Below are 16798 nucleotides of genomic sequence, written 5' to 3'. Positions count from 1 at the left end.
ATTTAACAAATAGGCCAAAAAGTTTTTTAAATGGTGATAAAATAACCTCCGTCCACCTTTGATGAAAAGAAAAGTTACGTTTTCACCCCTTGTCTGTCTGTGAGCATGATATCAAAAGGTTATATACCGATTCAGATGAAAATTGGTGAGCAGGTTGGGTACGTGAAAACAAATAAATTATTACATTTTGTTGAAGATCTGGATATGAGAATTTTTGAAGTGATTCTTCACCATTGAGACAACAACAACATGCATTTTAAGGCCATTTTCCCTACTAGAGCGGGGGTTAGCCTTGCGGTCCCCATGACAATCTTCTCCATCTTGCCCTATTTTCTGCATCTCCCCTTGTTAACCCCCTTGCCCGCATTTCTTCTTCCACCATCTTTAGCCAAGTCTTTCTCAGTCTTCCCTGTCCTCGACTTCCTTCTACATTCATTTCCATCACTCTTCTCAACCAGTCACTTTCATCCTTCCTCAACACATGACCAAACCATCTCAACCTGTTCCTCTTCACAGCATCAATCACAGGCAATATTCCCATCATCTTTCGCAATTCATCATTTGTCTTCCTCTCTCTCAACGATACTCCGCACATCCATCGAACCATTCGCATTTCCACCCTTTCCAACCTTCGTTGCTGCTCTACGTTCATTACCCATGTCTCGCCCCCATAAATCATAACACTTCTCACACATGCAGCATACACCTTTCCCTTCAGCTTCGATGACACTCCCCTCATCATTAGCACGCCACTCAGTTCCCGAAACTTCTTCCATACACATCTCACTCAAGCAACCGTTGCCGAGTCTGATCCACCTTCTCCATTCAGCATGTCTCCGAGGTAGGAAAATGTTTTCACACCTTCCAGCTTCACGCCGTCTCCAAGATCCAACTCAACATTTCCTCCATCTGCAGCTCCCTCTGTGCACACCTTACATTTGAATGTAGCTGCCACACTGGTTAATGACCCTCTCAGACCACTACATTTTTGATGAACCCACTCAGCGCACATTGTACATTGAATGGAGTTCACTCCGACACCCTTCCAACACACAGCACAGGCCCACTTCCCAGTTCTTTCCACCTCACCACATGCTTTACCACTTGCCATCACCTTCGTCTTTCTGATATTCACCTTCAGACCTTTTGTCTCCATACATTCCTTCCACTTGTTCATCTTTTCCTTCAGTCCATCCATACTTTCCGCAATCAACACCAGATCATCTGCATACAACAACTCCCACGGTAAACCCTCCTTTACGTTCTGAGCCAGCACCTCCATCACAGCTACAAATAGTAGGGGACTTAGTACCGACCCCTGATGCACTCCCACCTTCACCTCAAACTCACCACTGTTCCCGTCCTTCGTCCGTACAGCTGTGTGCGCTCTTTTGTACATTGCCATCACTACTCTGATCAACCATTCCTCCACTCCTAACTTCCTCAATGCCCATGTCAATACTTTGCGTGGAACCCTATCGAATGCTTTCTCCAGATCAACAAACCCAAGAAACAACTTCTTCCTCTTCTCCATGTACTTCTCCTGCAACTGCCTCACAATAAAAAGCACATCTGTCATTCCTCTTCCTGGCATAAACCCAAACTGCATTTCGTCGATTTTCACTTTCTTCCGTATCCTCCTCTCCAACACCCTTTCCAATACCTTCATTCCATGCTCCAATAACTTTATCGCTCAGTACGAGCCACACTCGAGGGTCACCTTTCCCCTTGTATAGAGGGACGAGGGTACTCAGTTCCCAATCCACTGGAATGCGGCCTTCTTTCACCACCAGATTACAGATCTCTGTCATTCTCTTCACACCCCAACTTCCTGCTGCCGTCAACATATCTCCCACAACTCCCGTCAGCCCTCCCGCTTTTCTACACTTCATTGCTTTTATCGCTTCCTCAACTTCCTTCTCAATTATCTTCTCTGCCGGTCCTAAAACTGGGTTACTCTCTATGTTGACATCCCATTCATTTCTCTGTATTCAACAGCATTTCCATATATCTTTTCCATCTTCCTTTAATTCCATCTGGGTCGACAACGATTTGTCCCACTTCATCCTTCAAGCAACTCACCCCCATCACATCACACCTCTCTTTCGCTATCTGCTTTGCAATCCTGAATACTGCTTTCTGACCCTCTTCCGAATCCAAGCGTTCTCCGAACATTTTCCTGCATGCCTCCTGCGCCTTTGCTACCTCTTTCTTTGCAGCTTTCTTGGCTGCCTTATAACTTTCATGCTCTGCTGTTTCTGCTCCCATACCCTTCGCCTTCTGCCACTCCTTGAACTTCTTCCTCTTCTCGTCAATCCTCTTTCCAACTTCATCATCCCACCACCATGTTTCCGAGTGCCTCGGTGGTCCTTTTGTCCATCCACATACCTCACCAACGGCTCCCAACAGACTAGCTTTCATTGACATCCAACCACGTTCAAGCTCAACCACATCATCCTCTACCCTACACAGCCTCTCTTTTAATGCCTCCCTTACTGTCACCTCTTTCAACCTCCACACCTTCATTCTCGGTTGGTACTTCACCCGCCGAGCTCTCCTCGCACCTTTCACCCTTATGTCGCAGACAACCAAGTGGTACTGTGAAACAGCCTCCTCCCCCGGGATCACCTTTGTGTCCCGGAGGTGCCCCTTATCTCGCCTACGCACCATCAGGTAGTCAACGGTTGTCGTCGACCCACCTGACGTGTATGTAACAAGCTTATTATCCTCTTTCTGGAACTGAGTATTACAAATCAACAAATCAGCTCCATCAGCAAACTCCAAAATCCTTTCACCTTCTCCATTTCTCACACCATATCCGTAACCCCCATGAACTCCCTCAAAACCATCCACACTCCTTCCCACATGTCCATTTAGGTCTCCTCCTCCCACAACAACTTCCTCATCTTTCACGTTTTCCATCAGCTTCTCTATCGCACACCAGAACTTGTCCTTCTCTTCATCGCTTCGACCAACCTGCGGAGCATATCCCGAGATGACGTTCACCAAGAGCTTTCCAATAAATTCTTCACCATTGAGAGATGGATCAAAACGACATGCAGCACAATGTCTCAAAAATTGTACATAGATTTGGATGTGCAGGTAGATTACAAGAACAAGTTGATTAGAGTTTGAATTAGATGCAGATCCAGCCTCTGGGTGGGATGCAAAACAAACCCTTCACTTTGGCGGAGGTATAAGGGGGATACGTTCCTGGAAAATGCCGCAAATGTGGGGGTATTGTTTCAATGCGGAAAAGGGGGACAGCTAATTGCACTGTTAGATGCGGTCGAGTGTTTCAATTCTGTACAGTAACTCACGGTAACACCGGTTAGCCTGGTGTTGGCTTAGCGGTTAGGGTTAGGGACCATGATTGTCATGGGGCCCGCAAGGCCAACCGCCGCTCTAGCGGGGAAAATGGCCTTAAAACGATCATTCATATATATATATATATATATATATATATATATATATATATATATATATATATCTATATATATACACAGTAACTCACGGGGGATGACATGTTACGCAGCTGGTGGGATATTCTGCGAGGCAATGCGCACAGTGTGAATGGTGGGATATCCCGCCAAGCTCGCTTGTAGCGTGGCTAAAATATTTTTATGTGGCCGCGAAAAGCTGTGAAGACGCAAAGAACAGGGCTACGAATGTAAAAGGAAGTCATGCTCGCGGCTCATGGAAGATGTGTTTTTTGCATGTGTCCAGTTGCTTTGTGCATGGTTGATGGAAGATGTGCGTTAGAAGTGTGATGCTCATGGAAAGTTATTTTTGTGGAAAGAATGTGGAAAGAAAAAGGAAAGCTCGTGGAAAGTTATTTTTGCACCCGCGAAAAATCCCAAACACGCGGGATACAGGGCTGTGAATGTAGAAGCAGGTCGCAATTTATCAACCGCAAATAATCAGCGAATGTCGGGGTCCGACTGTATGCTGTATATCGATCTATTCCAATCCTATAAAAGGCAAATATATATATATATATATATATATATATATATATATATATATATATATATATATATATATATATATTGTTGCGGATATGGGATTTGGCCTCCATCCATATCCGCTTGTAAATATTCCCCTATTTCCCCAATACTCCCCAACTATCCCCAATCCCCCATTCCCTAGTCCCATTGTCTGTAAACAACACTCTGTAGCCCCGACCTTCCCCTTTTTCCCCCATTAAATGTCGTGCCCAGGTTCACCGCATCTCACGTAGACAACTATAGGACATCTTGCTAGTTATTCTTAGTCTATGTCAGTTAAGGACTCGTTTCCATTAATTCTGACTCTTCGTTGCACCAGAATGTGATTGTATGGCACCAGTAGTAAGTTTAGGACCTCCCCATACCTCCTCCCATCTTCCTCATGAAACTACAACAACAACAACAACTACAACAACAGCGCGCGGGGAGTGTGCGTCCTCACTCCGGCTTGGTTAGCCGCCATTGCCCATGTGCTCGACGGGGTTACCAAATAGGGGCTCCCTGTCAGCTCCTCGTCAAGGGCGGAGCCCGGTAACCCCCGCACCCAATGGAAGCGGCGGACCGATTCCATCTGGGGCGGAGCTAACGAGCCGAGGGCGTGTCACTCCCCGCTGGATATACGCAGCCACTTACCGGACGTGACGTGAGATGCGCCCCGGAGCTTGAAGAAGAACAGACGCCACCTCCAGCGCGACGATACCTCCCCGCATAGCTGGACCGGACCGTGTGGATCCTGTCCCTGAGCCAAGGTGCACCTTGTGCTGTCCATCGACTACCTGCCCTTCCTTGCCATCAATCCCTGTGTGAGTCAGTCTTGTCCTGTTTATCTGTGGTCTGTCGGGGCTACTATAAGACCGTGATTAAGTGCCCACCTTCCTATGCTGTCCCTCTTGTCCTTGTAGTCTAAACGTTCCGCATACAAATATTATAACCTCCTCCGGAGGTCTTGAGAACTGTACCCCTGGTGTCATGTCATTTAAACCCAGCCGTTGTGTCCTTTCCTCAATTGATTTAGCGTAGCGCGACTCGGCCAACGTTCGAGTATAATCGGGTAAACTGTGCAGACGCGGTCATACCAAACCGCTTGGTAAACTAACATCCAAAACCGCGTCTGTAACATTTGGTGTCGAGGAGTTGGATTCGGACCTGGGACTAAATTCATTTAGCCCAAATTTTGGAACACCAATTGTACTATTAGAGTAACATTTGGTGTCGGGAAGTGGGATTAGATCCGGAGCGCGTTTCACGCGCTCGAAATTATAACGGCGAAATTTGATTGTGTTTTACAAAAAAAATAAAAACCCGAATTTTGAAAGTCGCGCTATGGCAGACCAAGACGGCTGGGTTCCGGTAGAAGAGAGTGAGGCAGGGTCGATCCAGGACCAAATTGAGGGACAAGAGGAGAGCGAAGCAGTGAGGGTAGCAGATTCGCAAAATAGCGTCGTCGCGCACGAGGTTACGGGCGCGCGAAATGGCGCCTCGCACATGGCCACGGCGCCCACGCCCGCGACCGTAGTAGCGCCGCTGGTAGATTTGAACCTTTTTCTTATGCAAATGAAGGCCCTTATGGACAAGAATAATGAAGAAATGAAAAACAGTATGGGGGCAATGAGGGACCAAATGGGGGTAATGGGAAACCAAATGGGGGTAATGGGGAAGTGGATGGATGCTCAGGGTGAGCGATTGGAGGGCCAAATGGGGGTAATGAGGGACGAAGCGAGGGATACCGGTGAGGGGTTAGACAATAATTTTAAGGGATTAGACAAGAAATTTGGGAAATTAGACAATAGATTAGGGGAAATACAGGAGGGGTTAACGGGGGTAGAAAATAGAATGGCTGCCCAGGAGAATCAGATAGAGGGAATGAAAAATGGGTTAGAGGGGTTAGAAAACAGTATGGAAGGCAAATTGAGGGACATGAGGGACCAAGCGGAAAGGGAAGTTAAACAAATGGGGCAGCAGATAGAGGGGGTCAGAATGGGGGTAGAAACCAAACTGGATGCTCACAGGGAGGAAATGGAGCAGATGAGGGTGGCATCTGGGCAGGAGATGCAAGTGATGGGAGAAGAGATCAGAAGAGGTGTGAGTGAGGAGGTCGGAGGAGTGCGCGAGGAGGTGAGGCACTGTAAGGAGCACATGGAGAAGGAGGTGAGAAAGGGGACTGTAAAGTTACAAGGGGGCATAGAGGACCTGACGCAGGAGGTGGAACAGCTGACGGAGGGACAAAAAGGACTAACGGAGCAGGTTCAAAGGAACACTGCGGTATTAGGAGGGTTAAAAGCGACACAAAACGACATAAAAAGCGACTTGATAGTGTGGAAGTGTAACTCAGCGTAACTTATTAATTGGCACTGGTAACTTATTAATTAACCTGGTAACAAAGCAAATACATTTTACATGCAAACTCTGTGAAGGACGAGTTTGTAAATGAGTTAGGAATGTGCACGAACATGATAATCTCTTGAAACACCTGGTCACAGCCCCAGGCTGGAGCACCCCCCTATTGTTTGATAAATGGAACTCACAACAGGGGGGGCTAGCTGGCGCCAGGAAGGCGACCAGTAACGTCAGCGGAGAAGAGATTACGAGTTCAGCGGACAGAGGATTAAGTCGAGTTCGTCCATATAAACTAGAGCAAACGTGGAGTCGACAGTACTTGCTACGTGAAGCGCTGACCGAACGGGAGTGTCGGATGAACGAGAAGGACCATCGAAAAGAGTTAACCTGATCCATTATATTATGCGGTATCATTTTGGTAATTGGATGAAGTGAATACAATTTAATAAACTAGACCTTTTGTAACCTGTGTCCGGTCATTGGAGTCCTGTGAGTCCCCCAGTACAAATTCCCTGACAATCTTGGAGGCACCGCTGGGATCAACTGGACACAAACAAGTCTTTAAAAGGTGAGTGTGTCTTGTTTGGTCCAATATGATTTACGAACTTGGAAGTTATGGGTACATACATGGGGGAGCAGGTGGTCTGGGGCTTCTTTGCGCACCGATGCCGCGATATAGGTGGCGTGAGCCATCACGAATGGGATTTCGATAAACGACTGTAGCAATTTATTCGTTTTTTTTTTCTAAATGATTTCTGTAAATACGTATTTTTGCGCTGGTTATTAAAGGGCCTTACTGTAACCTGGAAGCAGACGGAGCAAGTGTGCACCTTGCGACCGCTTGCTTCCAGGACGTGTAAGGCAGAGTACACTCGTTTACCCACCCGCACACGGATAAAGTACTACTTTTTTTTTTTTGGCACTTGTTCGAAGCACTTGACTTGCTCGGCGCTCGGCGAGCGACAGGGAACCGGGAAACGGAATTATATTTATATATATATATATTTCCAATATGGTACACCGGCCACAACGATTGTAGCGATTATCCGAGTTTTTTTTTTTTAACGATTTCTGTAAATACGTATTTTTCCTGCGCTGTGTAATTCTTCTGACACGCGCCACGAAGAAACGCACCACTGATGTGCATGAAGCGACTTGTTTGCCGGTTCGGTAAGGTCCGTCCGTACACGTGTACAATCGTGTACACCCGTTTTAAATAAATAATTTTTTTCAGTTTTCCCGCCATGCCTATAAATTCATGACAGACAACCCCCCCTCATGCCGGTCCAGAATTATGATGAAAGATGGCGATTGAGAAAAAAAATTGCATCAAATTTTGTCCAGGTCCATCAAGAAGCCTTTGAGACATGCTTCACGGTTGAATAAAAAACCACCGTTTAGAGTACTTTTTTTTGTTCAAAGCACTCGACTTGGAGCCAGCGACTTGCTCGGCGGGGGATATAATTTTAGATATATATATAGTACGGGCATGCCCTAGTGAGAGATAATTACAGGAAATGGTGTTTGTGAGTAACAACCACCCTCTGGTCGAGGCTCATAGAAGGGGTGATGCTTACTGATTCGGCACGCTTACAATAAGTGTTAATGGTGGGATGTCAGAGGTTTTGGTGTGGGTTAATGTTCACACTGTTTTGGAAAATAATGCTCGATGCAACATGATCCTAAAAAAAGAACCCAGCCCTACATCGAAAGATCAGGAAGGGAAGGAATGGAAAATTTGTCAAGGTTTGAAATTAATCGGACAAGGGGGTCCCAAGGTATGGTCACCGTACTCGCAAGCCGTTCGCTTTGGCTCTGCGGATGGACCGAACCATTGCATGTAAATAGGAGGGTGGTTCTGTGGTCGTTCGTTTTGGCTTTGCGAATGGACCAAACCATTCCATGCAAATAGGAGGGTGGTTCTGTGGTCGTTCGTTTTGGCTTTGCGAATGGACCAAACCATTCCATGTAAATAGGAGGGTGGTTCTGTGGTCGTTCGTTTTGGCTTTGCGAATGGACCAAACCATTCCATGCAAATAGGAGGGTGGTTCTGTGGTCGTTACTGCCACGTGGTTTCAAAGTTTTGTTGTTGTTGTTTGCACGCATGTTTTTTGCAAGCACGTACGGGCGAGCACGTACGTGCGGGCACGCCCTAGTATATATAAATTGAGGTAATATTAAGTTATGGAATTAATTGCTTTCAACAATGCAAAGGGTGACAAAATATGGGATTTTAATGGGATTTTTTTAATGGGATATTGGTTTAGGAATGTTTAGAGGTCATTGCAATGTGATAATGGAACTTGTTGGAACTTATTGTTGGAACTTGTTGGAACTTGCTGTTGGAACTTGTTGTTGGAACTTGCTGTTGGAACTTGCTGTTGGAACTTGTTGTTGGAACTTGTTGTTGGAACTTGCTGTTGGAACTTGTTGTTGGAACTTGCTGTTGGAACTTGCTGTTGGAACTTGTTGTTGGAACTTGTTGGAACTTGTTGTTGGAACTTGTTGTTGGAACTTGCTGTTGGAACTTGTTGGAACTTGTTGTTGGAACTTGTTGGAACTTGTTGTTGGAACTTGCTGGAACTTGTTGGAACTTGTTGTTGGAACTTGTTGGAACTTGTTGTTGGAACTTGTTGTTGGAACGTGTTGGAACTTGTTGTTGGAACTTGCTGTTGGAACTTGTTGGAACTTGTTGTTGGAACTTGCTGTTGGAACTTGCTGTTGGAACTTGTTGTTGGAACTTGTTGTTGGAACTTGTTGTTGGAACTTGTTGTTGGAACTTGTTGTTGGAACTTGTTGTTGGAACTTGTTGTTGGAACTTGTTGGAACTTGTTGTTGGAACTTGTTGTTGGAACTTGTTGTTGGAACTTGTTGTTGGAACTTGTTGTTGGAACTTGCTGTTGGAACTTGTTGTTGGAACTTGTTGTTGGAACTTGCTGTTGGAACTTGCTGGAACTTGTTGTTGGAACTTGTTGTTGGAACTTGTTGTTGGAACTTGCTGTTGGAACTTGTTGTTGGAACTTGTTGGAACTTGTTGTTGGAACTTGTTGTTGGAACTTGTTGTTGGAACTTGTTGTTGGAACTTGCTGTTGGAACTTGTTGTTGGAATGTTTTGGGAACATTCAAATGTTGGGTTTTGCTAACGTTTCCACAACGTCGCTACAACGTTTCACTTTCGTTGTTGCAACGTTTTGCTCCAACGTTTTGGGGACATTCGAATGTCAAGTGAATCGAATGAGAATTCAGGAATTATTTCATTATTAACGATTAATGAAGTACTTATTTAATTAATTACATTTCTTATTACATTACAGTAATTACATTACAGTAATTACCTGAGGTAATTACAGTAATTACAGTTCCGGTAATTACAGTAATTACAGTAATCATTACAGTAATTGCAGTAATCTTATTACAGTAATTACATTACATTAACTCAGGCACCTTTTGAGTAAGGAAGCTGATATTTGGACATGACACTGACCAAGTGATGTGGCTGTCAAGGAAAATATTGATTTATTGATTAATCATTTAATAAATTAACTCGTTGATTTATAAATGACTTATTTAATTAAAATTCCTGAGAGATACATCTTCGGATGAAATACTTGCAGATTGGTTATGCTATGAGCCAATTGATTAAGGAAAATATTTTGTGATGGCCATATTGGCAATTTCGTGGCCATATTCGTGGCAACTCAGTTAGTGCCACTGCACCTTTAAAATGCATCCCTGCGTTCATTTTTCGATCGATTGAGTTGAAATTTTGAACAATCGGATCTGGACTGTCGTTGTTAACGACTCTAGCACGCACTCGTCCAATCAGGATGGAGCGGTATGGTCCCCGGATCATCACTGCCCGCAGTTTTAATTAATTTTACTTTTCACTTGGTCATATAATTTTGAAGACATGCGTGTCATGATAGAGGAAATGTTTGTTCTGTTGAACGGAATAAATGTTGTTTATTTGTGTGGGAGTGTATTTTTGTGTATTTCTTGTGTATTTTGGATATATTTTCACGACTAATTCTAGTTAACATCCTGCAAAATTTGCTCGTTTGCTGGCCGAGTCGAAATTGCGTTGAGTTTCTATGGCATGCGCCATTAAAAGCGCTGTGTAATGGTTGAGCTCCTTTTATTTCGGTTTGGTCATGCGGATGAGCAAACAAAGTGACAAATGCTGCGGCTGGAGCAGTAGAAGCGATGTTTTTTTTAATGGAAACGATGTAATGAGTAATTAAAAGTGGGAGGGGGCAACACCACGCATACCTCTTTTAAGGTGTGTATAAACCCTGGAATATTTCAGCAATCAATACAATGCTGAAACTATGTAAGTTAAGTTAATGAGTAATTTACTGAGTAATTTAATGAGTAATTTAATGAGTAATTTAATGAGTAATTTACTGAGTAATTTAATGAGTAATTTAATGAGTAATTTAACGAATAATTTAATGAGTAATTTAATGAGTAATTTAATGAGTAATTTAATGAGTAATTTAACGAATAATTTAATGAGTAATTTAATGAGTAATTTAATGAGTAATTTAATAAGTAATTTAATAAGTAATTTAATGAGGAATTTAATGAGGAATTAAAAGTGGGAGGGGGCAACACCACGCATACCTCTTTTAAGGTGTGTATAAACCCTGGAATAAACGTGGGAGGGGGCAACACCACGCATACCTCTTTTAAGGTATGTATAAACCCTGGAATATTTCAGCAATCAATACGATGCTGAAATGATGTAATTTACTGTGTAAGAGGGTCGACCTTGGGTTTGTTTGGGTTTGTTGTTTATTTTGTGGATGTGTATTTTTTGTGTATTTTGGATATATTTTCACGACTAATTCCAGTTAACATCCTGCAAAATTTGCCCGTTTTCTGGCTGAGTCGAAATTGCGTTGAGTTTCTATGGCATGCGCCATTAAAAGCGCTGTGTAATGGTTGAGCTCCCTTTATTTCGTTTTGGTCATGCGGATGAGCAAACAAAATGACGAATGCTGCGGCTGGAGCAGTGGAAGCGATTTTTGAATTGTTCAATGATTATTCGATATTGTTATGACTTATTGTCAATAGGTATACTGAGTGGCCATGAGGTAGCCTGTTGCTATGTACAGTTTTATTATATTGTTGATTATACCACATAATTGTGGTGATAAAGGAAATGTTCGTTTTAAATAGATGATTATGATATGACCATGACTATAAAATCATGATGATTATTATGAATGATATCATAGGGTTCAAATGCAGAATGATTGCATGAACTTGGGAAAGAACTTTCAAGCCCTATGGGATAAATTGGGTGTTACAAGCAATGGAGCTTCAAAATTTAGCATGATTGAAGGAATTTTACAGTCTTATTTCAGGAGTTTTACGAAATTTAAATTGCCAAGAGATTTTGGGTACTATTAAAGGAAAAAATGATGAGATATTTTTTCCAATGAACTTTAATATCTGCCATCCATTTTGGCTGTCTCACGAATGAAGGATGAGTTGCCTTTAGTGGTTGCAAAGAAAATTTGTGGAGACCAGGCAAAATGGGGAAATATGTCAGATATGACCCTAGGACAGGACGGTGATTCATCAATTGACATGAGGTACGAACCAGAGGTGACGACCGATGAGTCGATCTCAGTCAATGGATGGACCTGTCCTGACATCATTGGGGAAAGGGCTTATGCAAGGAGTCATTCAAAATGATTAATTTGATTTATTGATGAATATTGAAAAATTAATTGAAATTGAATAATTGATTGAATTGTTAATTGATTGAATCTAATTGATTGAATTAATTGCATAAATTGAACTGAATAAATTGAATTGAATATATTGATTGTTTGATTGATGAAAATGCGGTCTCAAGAAAGAAGCTTTGATATCTTTGCGAGATATTATCAATGTGGAGACAACCTGGGAAAATTGAGCAAGGTGGTGAGTTTATATACAGATATGTATGTGCGGTTACCATTGTGTGATTTCCCCGTCAAACAGAGCGGACACCTGAGGATTCACCCACTTCATACTGACCCTCCGGCTCATCTGCAAATACTGATCTGTGAGATTGGATTGTGCAAAAGCCACAGCTGAGGGAGATTCTCTGGAAATCACCGTGCGAACAGGTGGAGAGATCCTTCCTGGAGGTACGAGTGAAGCTTTAGAGGAACCTGGAACAAGCTACAACACATCCAACGCTACTTTGATAAAAGGCAGAATGGGAAATGGAGCCTGCAAGAATACACAAGGACAACCAGAAATTCCACAAAAAGGTACTTGTACACATCATATGTACGACCGTTATGGTGCCGAAGCTATAAGGCAGGTCGAGAATTGGTATTTGTGGACAAAGGGACATGATGAGGAGTTTCCAAGAGATGGTACATTTGAGCAAAGTCGATTGGAAAGATTGGAACAAAGATTGAAAGCCAGGAAGAGACAGAATCTAACGGTAGACTGGCTTGCATTCCATCTTTGGGATGGTGAATCCAGACAACAGGAACAGCAAGAACGGATAACGGATCTAGAACTTAAAATAAAAAGGATACAGGATACAGTGGAGGAGACAAATGCACAACTGCCCTCGAAATTAGGAATGAAAGTGACAGTTGTCCCATCAGATTTCCAGTTGTCTCCCCAAAAAGGACGGTACAGAGAATTTTTTCGTGTTTCAGGAGATAACGAGAGATTGCAGTGGCAACTCAGGGATGTAGAGATGCAGCCCAGCAATACAAGTGCACAGGTGCACAGATCAGACAACGACAGAAACCGGTGTTTCAAGTGTGGACGGATGGGACATTGGAAAAGAGGATGTCCGTATACCAAAAGGAAGACAAGTTAATAGGGTAAACCAAGATCAAGGGTACCAGTGCTGACCGATACCTCAGACAATGATTAGGCCTTCATTGCGACAAATCCCAAATGACGATTGGCCTCAACAAATTAGATTACTGGACAAACATGAATAACTGTCGATGATTCTTGGGTCTGAAAAGTTTTCGGAGCAAGAATTATTCATTTTTTCTTTTGCTTGTAAGCAAATTAGTAATTAATTGATCAAATGCCAAAATTGGATCTTCTATTTTGGGCACAGCAATTTTAAATTTACAAAGTTTGGAACAATTGCGTTGCAATTGTTGGCAAACCAAGTAACAAGAGTCACATGATGATCAGGTGGGAATTTCGGACTATTGTTCCGCACAATTGATAGGTCAATGGTCGACTGACATGCAAATGGGTGTGTAGTCAAAATTTGGATAGATTATTGTGAAGGCAGAAAGGGTAATTTCAATTTGACATCATAAAGGTTTTCTAAGAATGGACTTTTGGTTCATTTGTCTATAAGCATTTTGAATTTGATTGACAAATTTTATGAAATTGAAATAAAATTGACACCCATCTGATCTGTAAATAATGGTTCCAACGCAAACAAATATGCATAATGCATGTGTGTGTGTGTTTTTGTGTATCAATCTTACAAGATTGTTGACACCGACAGTGTGCCTGTCTGGAAATGGATAGTTATATGTGGATGGGATTGGGATATGTGGATGGGATTGAATATCCAGAGAATCCGTAAAATAAAATAGAAATATAATTTGATTATGAACATTATCTCTTTTGTCAAGGGAAATGGAATATAAAAAATTTGATGTGCTGGGTTATGAGCAGCCATTAATTAATAGTAAAATTGTGAGTAATTTTGGGATTCCATTTTTGATAGAATGTATATGAGAATAACATCTATTTATGGATATGAGCTTCATAAAAGGAAATGAGGAAGTACAAAATCATCCAAATTTGGGAGAGGTCTTACACTGACTTCCCAGAATACTCGGCTCATGGATATATATATATATAAACTTGAATTTTATCAGCATATAAATTGTGCTGCATGTATGGATGTGTATTAGGCATAGATGATATGGGAAAATAGTAAAGAAAATCTTGCTGATTTGAACAATTGTGAGTTTTAAAACGGAATGCATTGTGCATCTTAAACCAAGGGGCAGACATGAACGCGCTGTTACGTTATTTATACTCAGAACGCGCTGTTACGTGTACCTGCAACATATTTGTTAATCTCGCACACCTATATTGGCATACTGGTGTCAGTAGTACTCACTGGGTGCATAGAAATGGATGAGCAACAGTTAAGGGGGTGTAAAAAAAACAAAAAAAAAACACTTACTTGGATATTTTCTACAAAAGTAGGGGTTTCAATAAGTGGTACCATACACATGGGATTCATCAAATTAAGTTTTGGAGTTCAAACAAAGTCACTGGTTAACAGATGGGAATGGATAGTAAATAAATTCTTCGATGCTGGGTAAATGAAGTGAGATATTACAAAGACTTATTGGAGCTATTGTTCTTCCTTGCAGCAGTGGGAGAAAATTTAGATCCAACATAATGAATCTATAAATGAATGTGATAGGGATAATATCCTCAATTTGTACTAATTATTTGATTGTGGGTAAAGGAATTAATTAATCGTAGTGGATTGTTAACAAGCAGCCTGAAATGTCCTGAGAGTGTGCATCCATGTAATCAGAAATCCCAGATTTGTTTTTACAAACAACATTTTGGTAGAGATCTTATGTGGACGAATACTTGCTTGGTAGATAAAAACGGTACTGCATGTTGGCAGCCACTTCAGTGGCCATTTAGGCCGAACAAATAGGGAAAAACTGTAATTGAATATGTAATTTACAGATGAGTATTTGGGAAGTAAAAAGGGAATTTATTGATTTGGGAGACATTTTTCGAAGGTTTATTAAAGTGTTGCAATATGACATTTGGCAAGGAAAATTATTGGATGGGAAAATTAGATCTGTTTATAAAATGAGTTTTGTTGACCCATTGAAGTTAATTCTTTGAATTGTTGTTTAATTAGCATGTTGAGTTCAAATTGGAAATAGTTTGGTAGAGCTTTGGTTAAAACCTTTGGTTGCAGTGTTTTGGAACAAATTGATAAACCGTAGGAGGTTGATAAGAATAGAAACAAATATGGACCTAAAATAGAAAGATTGTTATGATGATATGAATAAATACTGAGATTAAAAGATTAAATCAAGTGATGTTGCAAATGAAACAGTAGAATTAAGATAATGGCATAACGACAATGTTATGAGTTGTGTCAATTACAATATCAGTGAACTCATATCACCACGAGTGACACACTGTTAGGAAAAAGAGGGAAAAGAAAAAGTGGAGAGGAATTATGGTAATAATACATTATGTTTAATTTGTTGGTTTGAAAAAATTGTTGTTGGGAATTAGGTATTCCCGTTTGTGATTGTAATCATATACAATGCTATTCTTAGTTTAGTAATAAAATACATACCTGATTGAATATTATTTGTGTGACGCATATAAATGAATATAACTTTTGTGTTAAGGAAAAACAACAAATTGTTGAATGTGAAACTGTCGGAAGATATACATGATTATGCTGATTTCATGGTAAGATGCACCCTATCTGATTCAGTGTGTGCGGAAAGCAGATTCAGATGTGACTGAGCATAAGGATAAGACGAGATCACATTTTGGAGGGATTGCTAACGGAATTGGGAAGAAGTTCGAGAAAGAAAATTTGTGGCTAAAAAATGAAGTTAATCGTGGCATACACCCTCTTTCTCAAAGAATGATGAAGACATTCTCCCGTGTAACTTGGAGATGAATGCTTACCTTCACCAAGGAAATTTATGTGACCATTTGCCTGGATCACACTGCAACATATGAAAGAAAGGCGATCACTTACTCTTGTTCGAAGGCTTCGAACATTCACCACATCAGAAGTTGCAGGACAACGACATTGTACCGGCAACCTCTGTGAAATGCGGGGACATATGTTATTACTTCACCAACGTCCGGGGAACCAGCATGGAGCTGCAAAAAACGGCTGTGCCCTTGTCACAACAGCTGTGCACGATTCTGCTGGTTGCTCCTGGTAAGGACCATGAATGACCTGAACACCATGGTCCCAACATCATTGTGGATGCATCCGGCATCCCTGTTCCACATCTTGCTGGCCAATCAACGTCACACCAATACTTGCTGCCCACTCACAATGAGGGTGGAGGCAAGTCGACTACAACTGGGTGAAGGCCGTGTTCAGGAATTACTATGGTTTACAGCAAAAAGTGGCAAGAATGCTACAAGGAGAGCAGGGTCAGTCTATGACTCCGCAATGTTACCACAACAGCGAAATCCTACACGAAGTAGTGCAGGAGCTATGAAGACATTAGGAGAAAATGTTTCATACCAGGATTCAAACACAAGTGATCAGCCCTTCCTTTCAAACAAAGTCAACATTTGTGTGGAGGCAAACGTTTTTTACCAGATGGTGCAGATGCTTTACAAAACTTGAAAATGAAGTGAAATTGTTGTATCTTGGTGATGGTGAAGTGTTGTTTTGAAAATATATTTGTGATGCAAATGCAATAGATTGAACG

General features: G+C 41.8%; 1 protein-coding gene across 1 annotated transcript in view; it reads right to left on the bottom strand.

Moving 5' to 3' along the window:
• The window catches only part of SPTY2D1 (SPT2 chromatin protein domain containing 1), a 39261-nt gene that overhangs the window by 2335 nt on the left and 20128 nt on the right, over positions 1-16798 (bottom strand). The gene's annotated exons all lie outside the window — the stretch shown is intronic.

Source organism: Myxine glutinosa, chromosome 3, assembly GCF_964187855.1.
Source record: "Myxine glutinosa chromosome 3, kmMyxGlut1.1, whole genome shotgun sequence".
In the NCBI taxonomy this organism is placed as follows: domain Eukaryota; kingdom Metazoa; phylum Chordata; class Myxini; order Myxiniformes; family Myxinidae; genus Myxine; species Myxine glutinosa.
This window is presented reverse-complemented; position numbering and strand designations above follow the sequence as displayed.